The sequence below is a fragment of the Ornithorhynchus anatinus genome, chromosome 6 (genome assembly GCF_004115215.2).
Source record: "Ornithorhynchus anatinus isolate Pmale09 chromosome 6, mOrnAna1.pri.v4, whole genome shotgun sequence".
NCBI lineage: Eukaryota > Metazoa > Chordata > Mammalia > Monotremata > Ornithorhynchidae > Ornithorhynchus > Ornithorhynchus anatinus.
In genome coordinates this window covers 48,840,504-48,853,955 of record NC_041733.1, presented here as the reverse complement: position 1 = coordinate 48,853,955, position 13,452 = coordinate 48,840,504, and positions in this window count along the sequence as shown.

Below are 13,452 nucleotides of genomic sequence, written 5' to 3'. Positions count from 1 at the left end.
TTGAATTTCTCTCTCTGCCTGCCCCAAACTCCCACCAACCGTAGAAGATTCCACTGAATCAATTCCACAGAAGATGGGATCTAAGCAGATTCCCAAACAGTCCCTCAAATCTTCGTGCTCTGGTCCTGCTCTCTCCACACACACCTGGGCTCCCGTCCAAGAGGCTTCCATGGTGGCAGCACACGATGATGGATGGATGGAGCAAGTTGAAGAGGATGGATGGATGTAGAAAGATGAAGATGACGGATGGAGGAGGAAGATGAAGATGACGGATGGATGGAGGAACACGAAGATGATGGATGGATGGAAGAAGATGACGGATGGATGGAACAAGATGAAGATGACGGATGGATGGCACAGGATGATGATGATGGATGGATGGATGGAGGAAGATGAAGATGATGGATGGATAGAGGATGGAGGAAGATGAAGATGATGGGAGGAGGAAGATATTGGCTGGGGGTAAGATGATGATGAGGGATAGCCGGATGGGTGAAGAAGATGAAGATGATACTGTAAGCTCACTGTAGGCAGGGAATGTGTCTACCAACTCTTATATTTTTATATATTTATTTTATACTGCACACCCCAAGCCCTCTGCACACAATAAGCACTCGATAAATATAGCTGATTAAGGATGGATGGATGCATGGATGGAGGAGGAAGATGATGGATGGATGGAGAGAGGAGGAAGATGATGATGAAGAGGATGAAGAGGAAAAAAGGAATTCAAGGGTAGTGCCTCATCACTCATCTGGGATAATGAGTCTAGCCACTCCAAAATACTTCTAACCATCCAATAATCTTAACCCCATTTTACCCAGGGGGACAGAGTAATTCAGGGCAGCCAATCAGGTCGTTCACCAAAAGAGACTTATGGTGTTTGGAGAGATCAGAATAAAACTCCAGCATTGCCTGGGTAAGCAATGAAAACTGGAGTTCTTCTAATTATCTGTAGGGGGTAAGGAGAGTCAAGGGGGAGGAGGGGAAAAAAAAAATCAGTGTCTTCTAAGAAAAATATTTCTGACAAATTTATCCTTTTGGATAAATGGATTTTAGGCAGAAGTGACATGTGACGGCAGATTAGAGCTGACTCATAAACCCATCCTTTTTTTTCCTAATGATGTTTGTTAAGTACGTACTTTGTGCCAGGTACCGTACTAAACTCTGGGCATGGTTCTAAACACATCTCTGGCTCTCTGAGACCTTCCTGAAAAAGACAGAGGTATTGTTCTTCTAAAGATCTTCTCAGGAATAAATACGCTCTGCCAATTAAGACTCATCAGGGAACATTAAAATCCAGTGGTTTAAAAGTAAAAATAATAATAAACAATTTACCAGTGAGAGCCAAGCCACTTCATCTGTAGTTTCCCCCAAACCATCTCAAGCTCTGAAGGTGGTTTCAAAAGCCACAATCTACCCTGAAATTATATAACATATTCCTGGCAAACAGACCTGATCAGAAAAGCTCTTTAGGTGTCACATAAGGTTATATTTAGGGAAATAATGTGGCCTAGTGGAAAGAACCCGGGCCTGGGAGTCAGAGGACCTGAGTTCTAATTTGGGCTCTGCCACTTGCCTAATGGCACACAGCAGGCACTTGAACACCATTATCATAGTTACCATTATCATACCGGTAATTATAATTACGTCCAAAAAATTGTGAAGAAATGAGGAATTCGTTGCAGTTCTTTGATATCCCTGGTACCAGAGGCGCCTTAAGCTTAAACGGGAGGCAGAAAGAAAAAAAAGAACAAAGGGTGAAAACATTGAGTTTAGGGAATCCCTGGGAGAAAACTTATTTGTGATTTGAAAAGATTAGGACTCATTCAATCCACAGTATTGAATGACTACCCACTGTGTGCACCACACTCAACTATGCTCTTGAGAGGAGCACAGAATCGAGAGACATAATCTCCGTCCTCAAGGAGCCGAGCGGCCTACTTTACGCAGAGCACCGTGCTAAGCCCTTGGGAGAAGACAAGAAAGTTAGTATCTGTGGTATTTGTTAAACGTCTACTACGTGCCAGGCACTGCTCTGGGGGAGATACAAGTGAATCAGGTTGGACACAGTTCCTGCCCCACATGGGGCACTCATGTTAACCTTCATTTTACAGCTGAGGTAACTGAGGTGCCGAGAAGTTAAGTGACTTGCCCAAGGTCACACAGAAGACAAGTGGCAGAGCTGGAATTAGAACCCAGGTCCGGGTTCTATCTACTAGATCTCGCTGCTTACAATCGCTGCCCTCAAGGGGCTTCAGTGTATGGTGTGCAGAGCACTCTACTAAGTGCTTGGGAGAGGACAATCGAGGAAGCAGGCATGATCCCTCCCCACAAGGAGGGATTTCCTTGATGCCGAAAAGCAACGTGGCCCAGTGGATAGAGCTTGGGCCTGGGAGTCAGAAGGCCCTGGCTCGGATCCCGGCTCCATCTCTTGTCTGCTGTGCGACCTCGGGTAAGTCACTTCACTGGGCCTCAGTTCCCTCATCTGGAAAATGGGGATTAAGACTGTAAGCCTGATGTGGGGTCTGACCTGATTTGTTTATATCTACCCCGGCTCTTGGTTTGGTGCCTGGCGCAGAGTAAGCACTTAATGGAGAAGCAGCATGGCTCAGTGGAACGAGCATGGGCTTGGGAGTCAGGGATCATAGGTTCGAATCCCAGGTCTGCCACTTGTCGGCTGTGTGACTGTGGGCAAGTCACTTCATTCATTCAATAGTATTTACTGAGCGCTTACTATGTGCAGAGCACTGTACTAAGCTCTTGGAATGGACAAATCGGCAAAAGATACAGTCCCTGCCCTTTGACGGGCTTACAGCACTTCCCTGTGCCTCAGTTCCCTCATCTGTAATATTGGGATTGAGACTGTGAGCCTCACGTGGGACAACCTGATTACCCTGTACCTACCCCAGCGCTTAGAACAGTGCTCTGCACATAGTAATCACTTAACAAATACCAACATCATTATTATTAATGCCACAATTATAATTATTATTATTGCACTGAGCACCTAGGAGAGTCCAATAGAGATGACACACATGATCCCTGCCCTCATGAACTTGGCAATCTTGCAGAAATAAATCACAGGTAGAGGAATACAACTGAGTTTGAATATCAACGTGGCTCAGTGGAAAGAGCGTGGGCTTGGGAGTCCGAGGTCATGGGTTCGAATCCCTGCTCTGCCACTTCTCAGCTGAGCAGCAGTGTGGCTCAGTGAAAAGAGCACGGGCTTCGAAGTCGGAGGTCATGAGTTCAAATCCCAGCTCTGCCACTTGTCAGCTGTGTGACTGTGGGTGAGTCACTTAACTTCTCGGTGCCTCGGTAACCTCATCTGTAAAATGGGGATTAACTGTGAGCCTCACGTAGGACAACCTGATTACCCTGTACCCACCCCAGCGGTTAGAACAGTGCTCGGCACATAGTAAGCGCTTAACAAATACCAACATTATTATTATTATGACCGTGGGCAAGTCACAGCGTGGCTCAGTGGAAAGAACACGGGCTTTGGAGTCAGAGGTCATGGGTTCGAATCCCGGCTCGGCCACTTGGCAGCTGTGTGACTGTGGGTGAGTCACTTAACTTCTCGGTGCCTCAGTTCCCTCATCTGTAAAATGGGGATGAAGACTGTGAGCCCCACGTGGGACAACCTGATTCCCCTGTGTCTACCCCAGCGCTTAGAACAGTGCTCGGCACATAGTAAGCGCTTAACAAATATCAACATTATTATTATTAAGTCACTTAACTTCTCTGGGCCTCAGTTTGCTCATCTGTAAAATGGGGATTTAGACTGTGAGCCTCACGCGGGACACCTGATGACCCTGCATCTACCCTAGCGCTTAGAACAGTGCTCTGCACATAGTAAGTGCTTAACAAATACCAACATTATTATATATGGACCTAACTGATATTGGGGAGGGGTGGGGGAACATCTAAGTTTTGGCAGGTATCTTGCCATCTCGAAGCACCAAAGAATCCAAGGAGAACGAGTGGAATATACGTCATTCTGAATCCTAAACTACTCTGGATAGTAAGCTTGTTGTGGGCAGTGAATGTGTCTACTAACTCTTTTGCACTGTGCTCTCCCAAGCATGTAGTACAGGGCTGTGAACACAGTAAGCGTTCAATAAATATCATTGATTGATTGACCGGTTAAGCCCTCCCCTTGCCTGGATCCAGTCCTGTTGATGCCAGAATCCCACAGGCAGAGCTTTCATTTTACTCTAGTCAACAGAAGAACCATCTGGAGGGTCTTCAGGCTTCCTCCCTTCCCAGTGGATTCATTCTTTCATTCTGTCGTATTTATTGAGCATTTACTGTGTGCAGAGCACTGTACTAAGCGCTTGGAAAGTACAATTCAGCAACAAATAGAGACAATCCCGCCCCACAACGGGCTCCCGGTCTAGAAGCGGGGAGACAGACATCAAAACAAGAATCAAAACAAATCAAAGGCATCAAAACAAAACACGCAAATGAGAAGCCCTGAGAAGAACTGCCGTTAGTAATTTCAGGGCACTTCCTTGGGAATAACCAAAATCAAAATAAAAAAAAAAAAGAAAGAAAAATATTCAGAGCCTAAGAGCGGTAATGCATTTTAAGGAGATCGTAAGGACAAAAATGTCCTTAGGATGAATGGAACTGACTTATAAAAGCTTTAAGCTGCAGTCTCTCCCCCTCTCCTTTGACACAAAACACACACACACAAAATGTCAAATTCCCACTTGTGTTTTTCTCTCCCAGCACGTAGCACAGTGCTCCGCACAAAATATGTCCTCAAATGCTATACATTTGATGATCTAAAAAAAAAAAAAAATTATGCCCATTAGGCCTCTAGGATGCATGGGATGCATATAACTGATGTAGTTGGAGAGGACCCTTTTCATTTGTCCCAACAGTGACAAAGGGGAAGTAAAGTCACCACAAAAGATCTAGAACACAGAATGCACAATGATTTCATTTATCAAATTCCAGAGATTTTTTTTTTTTTTCAAATTGCCTACCATGCCCGGACAGAAGGCAACAATGCTCTTCAGAATTGTTTGCGAAGAAAGACATCATTTATATGTAAATGATTCTCGGGAAAGGTCACTGTAAAATGCCTTACCTCTCTGCTGTTTCTTGCCTTCTAAAAGTCTAAATAGAAAATGGAATTTTGCAGAAGGAGGCTTTTGGGAGAGGAGGCCATTTTAAACTTCCATCGACTGAATGGTTTGTCGCAATTAATGTTAGAGTTTGGCCTCGGCCTCCTAAGGATCTCTAAACTGCTCCAATTTTTGGCCAGGTTACTATTAAATATTATCCCTATTTTATTACTATTATAGCGATAATTATGGTATTTGTTAAACACTTACAATATGCCACGCACAGAAGTACAAGCTGGAGTAGATATAAAATAATCAGGTCGGACAGAGTCCCTGTCCCACACGGGGCTCACGGTCTAAGGACGAGGGAGAACGGGTACTGAATCCCCATTTAACAGATGAAGAAACTCAGGCCCAGAGAAGTGAAGTGACTTGACCAAGGTCACACAGGAAGGAAATGACGGGGCCAGGATTATAACCTGACAAACATATACCTACCCCAAAGCTTTGTGCCGGCATACAGTAGGCACTTAGCAAATATCATAAAAAAACAAACCCAATGAATTTTCTTTACTGAGCATCTTATTATGTGCAGAGCACTGAACTAAGCGCTTGGGAGAGTACAATATAACAGAGTTGATAGAAACCTTCCCTGCCTACAATAAACTGACAGTATTTTGAGCTCCAGGCCTGTGATCTGCCATTAGGCTGTTGTGTCACTAAACAGAATTAAAGCCACATCATTGTTAACTTGGAGTAAAAGTTATGGTTTTTTTCGATGAAATCATGAGGGCAAAAGAGGCAAACAAAACCAGACAGCTGTTCCATTGTAATTCCTTTTTCTAATCCACCCAGTGGGTGGCACAGAGGGAGATCAAATCAGATTAGTCTTCTCAGAGGAGTAACTTCAAAAGAAGCTATTTCTATACGCACAAAGCCCACAGCTACTGATGAAATGGTTAAATTGGGGAGAACAAGTGATAACTGCAGATGTTATACTCTTTCTTTAATGGCATTTCTCCTTCACCTTCTTCTCCCACTCTAAAGTTTAATAATAATAATAATAATAATAATGGCATTTGTCATGCACTTACTCTGTGCCAAGCACTGTTCTAAGAGCTAGGGAGGATACAAGGTGATCAGGTTGTCCCACATGGGGGCTCACAGTCTTAATCCCCATTTTACAGATGAGGTAACTGAGGCACAGAGAAGTGATGTGACTTGCCCAAAGTCACACAGCTGATAAGCGGGAGGGCCGGGATTAGAACCCATGACCTCTGACTCCCAAACCTGGGCTCTTTCCACTGAGCCATGCTGCTTAATGAGCAACCGACCATTTCCGGGAGAAGCAGCACGGCCTAATGGAAAGAGCCCAGGCTTGGGGAGTCAGAGGATCTGGGTTCTAATCCCAGCTCGGCCCAATGTCTGTTGTGTGACCTTGGGCAAGTCACTTCACTAGGCCTCAGTTCTCCTGTTCTCCCTTCTACCCGAACTGTGCATCCCATGCAGGACAGGGACTGCGTGCAACCTAATTCACTTGAATCAACCGCAGCGTTTCCGACACTGCTACATTGAAAGCGCTTAATGATAATAATAATAATAATAATAATATTGGTATTTGTTAAGGGCTTACTATGTGCAGCGCACTGTTCTAAGCACTGGGGGAGATACAGGGTCATCAGGTTGTCCCACGTGGGGCTCACAGTTAATCCCCATTTTACAGATGAGGTAACTGAGGCACAGAGAAGTTAAGGGACTTGCCCACAGTCACACAGCTGACGAGTGGCAGAGCCGGGAGTCGAACCCATGACCTCTGACTCCAAAGCCCGGGCTCTTTCCGCTGAGCCACGCTGCCTCCCAAATACCATTAAACAAATACCATTGAAAAAAAAAAGATCAGGGAGGTCCTGGGCTGGAATACTGTTATTTTCAAAATAAGGCACTTTTCTCAACTGCCAACAGGATTCGGTGTGAAAAGGTGCAATTCCAGCATTAGTGGGTTATGAATCAATAAGTGAGGTGTATATCTCCTTGATTCTATTTATCTTGACGACGTCGTCTTGCTTTTGTTTTATTCTGTTTTGCTTTGCCGTCTGTCTCCCCCATTTAGACTGTGAGCTCATCAATGGGCAGGGATTGTCTCTATCTGTTGCGGAATTGTACATTCCAAGCGCTTAGTACAGTGATCTGCACATAGTAAGCGGTCAGTAAATACTACTGAATGAATCAATGGTATTAATGAGTGTACACTTTATGCAAAGCACTGTACTATAAGCAATTGGGTGAGTACAGCAAGTATGATTGAGTTGATAGATATGATGGCTGCCTACAAGGAGCTGACAACCTAGAGGGGGAGACATATTAAAATTAATTACTACTATAAACATAAGTATTGTGGGTAGGGTGAATAAAGGGTGCAAATCTAAGTGCAAGGGCGATGCAGAAGGGAGTGAGAGAAGGGGAAAGGAGGGCTGAGAAAGGGAAGACCTTTTGGAGGAGATGGGCCTTCAATAAGGCTTTGAAACGAGGGAGAGTCATCGTCTGTCGGCCATGAGGAATGAGGGCATTTCAGGACAGAGGCAGGATGTGGGCGATGGGTCGGCAACGAGATAGAGGAGATCGAGGTAGAGTGAGCAGGTTGTATAATGATAGGGCTACGGAAGCCTTCCGGCTTCATGCCCCAAAGCGGATTTTCTTTTCAGGCAATCACCTTGGAATTTTGAATTTGTCCCACCGGGTGCCATTCCCTTGGGTCTCGATCCTCAAAGCCCAGTACCCTAAATCAGACCGTCGTTCCCAATTCCCTTTAGATAGACAAGCTTCAAAAAAATAAAATGGACCTGAGAAAGGACAAGTGGGGGTTTGGTAGCCAGAGGTTCAGAAAAAAAAGTGGTCCTGCATTTTCTGCTGGGCCTCTCTTTTCAAGTCCCTCTAAAATGAGAAGGAGCCATTATTTCCCATTTCAATCTTTTCTTTCCTCAAATCGTATCCTCGGCTTTGTTTTATCTTAAGCAGCCAGGACATTAAATGCGCTGGAGTCAAACAATCTAGGCAGAAGTGTTTGCCTATCTTAGCTGGGAAATCAGTTAAAATAATAACAATAATAATGATAACTTTGGGATTTTTTTTAAGTGCTTACTTCGTGCCAGGGACCGTACTAAGTGCTGGGATGGATACAAACAAATCAGGTCGGCCACATTCCCTGAGCCACACGGGGCTCACAGTCTCAATCCCCTTTTTACAGATGAAGGAACTGAGGCATAGAGAAGTGAAGCGACTAGCCCAAAGTCACCCAACACAAGTGGCAGAGCAGGGACTAGAACACGTGACTTTCTGACTCCCAAGCCCGTGTTCTATCCACTATGCCATGTTGCTTGTCATACGTGGGCCAGAGCAATTTAAAGCAAGATCCTTGGGAAAAGTCGATTATAGCTTTTGGAGGCTGTATCTGGTAAAATAATGCCTCCCTCCCCTTTCCTCCATCAGCTGCTCCTATGTGAATGACTATTGTTCTCAACAAAAAAATTCAGCCCAAGTCTCCCCACTCAACAACCTCCTGTGGTTGCATATTCCTTAATTCATTCATTCAAATTATTGAGCACTTACTGTGTGCAAAGCACTTTACTAAGTGCTTGGGAGAATACAATCTAACAACAGACACATTCCCTGACCACACTGAGCTCAAAGTCTAGAGGGGGAGACAGCCATTGATATTAATAAATAAATTACAGATATATACCTCTGCAAATACTTCTGCCTATCCACTTCCGCACCAAACTCCTTACCACCGGCTTTAAAACACTTCATCAAGCTTGGGTCCCTCCTACCTCAACCCGGCCTACACGCTTTGCTCTTCGAGTGCCAGCTTTTTCACTGTAACTGGATCTCTTTTGAATTAATTATGGCATGTTTTCATCAATCAATTGCATTTTTTGAGGGCTTACTACATGCAGAGCACCGTACTAAGTGCTTGGGAGAGTAGAGTAGAACACTGTTGGCAGAAGCGTTCCCTGCCCGTAACAAGCTTGCGGGCTAGAAAACGTTTGCTGTGCACAAAGCGCTCTTCTAAGCACTGAGTTAGATACAAGGTTATGAGGTCAGGTACAGTCCCTGTCCCACAAAGGGGCTCACAGTCTAAGTTGGAGGGAGAACAAGTAAGAAGACTGAGAACTCATTTCTCTCCCCACCGATCCCTTGCCCACATCTTGCCGTTGACCTGGAACGTCCTCGCACTTCATATCCAACAGATGATCCCTCTCCCCACCTTCAAACCCTCATAAAAATCACACCTCCTAAAAGGCTTTCCCTGATTAAGGCCCTCATTTCCCTTTTGGTTCATTCCGAGTTGCTCCCTTTATTCATCCCACCCTAAGCTCCCCAGAATTTACATCCCTACCCTTGATTTATTTCTTTATATCAATGTCTGTCTCCCCAACTAGAATGTAAGCTCCTTTTGGGGAGGGAACATCGACTGTACTCTCCCAAGCACTGAGTATAGTGCTCTGCACACAGTGAGAGGTCAATAAATACCAGTGAGTGACAAATCAATATTAACAGCTCAACAGAGAATCACCTCCTAGGTTCAAGATTCGTGGAGGGTGAGTAGACAGGTGAATGTGTCTGATCTTGGGGTTTTTTTTTTTATGATATTGGATAAAAACTTACTAGGTGACAGGCACCCAACTACGCACTGAGGTAGATACAAGGTCATCAGGTTGGCCACAGTCCCTGCCACACTTGGGGCTCACAGTCTTAATCCGCATTTGACAGTTGAGGCAACTGAGGCCCAGAGAAGTCAAGCGACTTTCCCAAGATCACCCAGCAGACAAGTAGTGGATCTGGGACTAGGATCTAGGTCTTCTGACTCCCAGGCCCAGGCTATCTATCCATTAGGTCACGCTACTTCTCCATTTAATGAAAGCCAATGTTTCTTCCTCCATTCCTGACCCTCTGAGGAGGGTCAGAGCACAAATCTTCACCTTCCTATGATCACTGGAGAAATTCATTACCTCCAGGAAACCCAATGACCCAGCATTCCACTACACTTTAATGTTTTTGATTTAACACTGAACGCTTCTCTTGCGGCTCCAAATTAACGGTGCCGTTTGGGATCGAAGAATTCACCCCAGACGCTTATCTTTACAGGAAAATAACTCGAGACTACCGTTCCCTTTCTAATAAAAACTTCTATTCTAATGGGATCGTGTCTACCAAATCCACTATATTTTCCCAGTGCTCAGGACAGTGCTCAGAAGCAGCGTGGCTCAGTGGAAAGAGCACGGGCTTGGGAGTCAGAAGTCATGGGTTCGAATCTCAGCTCTGCCACTTGTCAGCTGTGTGACGATGGGCATGTCATTTCACTTCTCTGTGCCTCAGTTACCTCATCTGTAAAATGGGGATTAAGACTGTGAGCCTCATGTGGGACAACCTGATTACCCTGTATCTCCCCCAGCGCTTAGAACAGTGCCCTGCACATAGTAAGCGCTTAGCAAATACCAACATTATTATTATTATTATTATTATTAAGCTGCTTGAGGGCGAGGATGTGTCTTTCAACTCCACTGTCCTCTCCCAAGAGCACAGTGCAGCATTCTGAACACAGTAGACTGGAAGCTCCTTGAAGGAGGGGTCCATGTCCACTAACTATTGTCCTCTCCCAAGCTTTTAGCACAGTGCTCTGCCCACAGTACAGTGCAAACTCCTAGAGGGCAGAGTCCGTGTCTACACACTCTACTGTCCTGCAGATGCCTCGGACTTTACATGTCCAAAACAGAATTTCCCGCCCAAACCCTGCCCTCCCCCTGACTTTCCCACCACTGTAGACGATACCAGTATCCTCCTTATCACATGAACCCGCAACTTTGGCTTTAGCCTCAACTCGTCTCTCATTCCACCACATATTCCGTCTGACACCAAATCTCAAGTTCAACCTTCACAACACATTAAAATCCAACCTTTCTTCTCCATCCACATTCATCCAAACATTCATTCTCTCACAATTTGATTACTCCATCAGCCTCCTCGCTGACCTCCCTACCCCCATCTCTCCCCACTCCAGTCCATACTTCATTCTGCTGCCCGATTCACTATTCCACAGGAACGTTCAGTCTAGGTCAAGATCCTCCAGTGGCTGCCCGTTCACCTTCGCATCCAAAAGCAACTTCTTCCCATCAACTTTAAAGCATTCAATCACCTTGTCTCTGCCCACCACAACTCACTGCTCAACTTCTTCAGCCCAGCCCGCACACTTCGCTCCTCTCACCAACCTCTATCTCGATCTCATCTTTCTTCCCAACAACCCCTCGCCTACATCCTCCTCTTAGCCTGTAACTCTTCTCCCCTTTATATCTGACAGATGATCACTCTCTCCTCCTTCAAAGCCTTTTCAAAATCACGTCCTCCAAGAGGCCTTCCCCAATTTAGCTCTTTTTTTCCTCGACTCCCTCTCCCTTCTGCATTTTCCAAATGCACTTGGACCTGTGACTTTCTGGTCATTTGCTATTTTCCCCACCCTTACCCCAACAGCACTACGTACATATCTTTATCTATTATGAATTATATTAATGTCTGACTCCACCTCTCGACTGTAAGCTCGGCGTGTGCAGGGAACGTCTCTGCTAACTCAGTTGTATTTTACCCTCCCAACGCCTTAGTACAGTGCTCTGCACATAGTGAGTGCTCGATAAATACCACCGATGATGGTGATATTCTTCCAAGCTCTCAGTTCAGTACAGCATAAAGGAGGTGCTCAATAAATGTTGACTGAGTGATTAGTGAATACAAGCAGCAGTAAAAAAGAGAATGAGGTAGGCTCATTTGTCAAGCGGTAATATTCTGTAAATAAACAAGGAATGTCTGTTTCAGAAACCATTCAAGATTATCTATAGACATGTAAGGCATAGGGTGCCCCTTGGGCAAGGAAATAATAATCCTATTTTTTTCTTTTACAGTATCTGCTATGGTATGTGACAGGCATGGGGGTAGATGCACATTAATAACGATAATTTTGTTGTTATTTAAGTGCTTCCTATGTGCCAAACACAGTTCATTCATTCATTCAATCGCATTTATTGAGCACTTACTGTGTTCAGAGTACTGTACTAAGCGCTTGGAAAGTACAATTCAGCAATAAATAGAGACAATCCCTGCCCACAAAGGGCTAACAGTCTAGAAGGGGGGCAAACAGACGTCAAAACTAGTCAACAGGCATCAAACACTAGGGTAGACCCAAGGTAATCAGGTTGGACACAACTCCTGTCCCCTATAGGGCTCCCAATCTTAATTCCCATTTTACAGATGTGATAACTGAGGCACAGAGATGTTACTTGGCTTGTCCAAGATCACGCAGCAGATACTTGGCCGAGCCGGGATTAGAATCCATGTCCTCTGACTCCCAAGCCTAAGTTCTTGCCACTAAGCCATGCTGCTTTCCGTTAATGAGGTCGGACACAATCCCTGACCCATCTGAGGCTGCCAGTCTTAATCCCCATTTTACAGATGAGATCATTGAGGCTCAGAGAGGTGAAGTGACTTGCCCAAGGTCACCCGGCAGACAAGTGGCAAAGCCGGGATTAAAATCCAGGTCCTTCCGACTCCCAGGCCCATGCTCTATCCACTAGGCCACGCTGCTTCTCGGTATTTGTTAGGTCTCCACGCCAAGCCCTCTGCTAAGCGCCAGGACAGCTACAAGATACAAGCTCAAAGTTTGTCCACAGTCCCTGTCCCGCATGGGCTTCACGGCCTAAGAAAAATAAAGTCCAGATTTATATAATTGCTCCTCGCAAATGCGGTCTGTCTTTTTCACATACAATAATCATATTCTGACTTCATTTGCAGCAAATCTAGAACTATCCACGAAGAGTTCCTCACAACCTTTGAGTGTAATTCAGAGTAATTGCTTTCCCTGGCCTCTCCAAAGAAACCATATTATTACTTTCAAGAAATGACCCTGAAGTAAATCACCACGGACTCCCTCTCTTTATACCTCAAGTGGACCTACTGCAAAACAAGCGTGGGTTGTAAAGAGAAAACGTGTCTAATATCATTGTGTAGAACTCTCCCAGTTGCTTAGTACAGCGCTCTGCACACACTAAGCGCCCAATCCATCAAGAGAAGCAGTGTGGCCTAGCGGAAAAAGCACAGACCTGGGAGTCAGGAGGACCTGGCTTCTGATCCCGGCTCCGCCACTTGCCTGCAGCGTGACCTTGGGCAAGGCACTTCACTTCTCTGTGCCTCAGTTCGTCATCTGTAAAATGGGTATTGAGACTGTGAGTGCCACATGGGACAGGGGCTGTTGTCCAACCCGATCTGCTCGTATCCACCCCAGTGCTTAGTTCAGTGCCTGGCACATAGTAAGCACTAACCAAATATCACA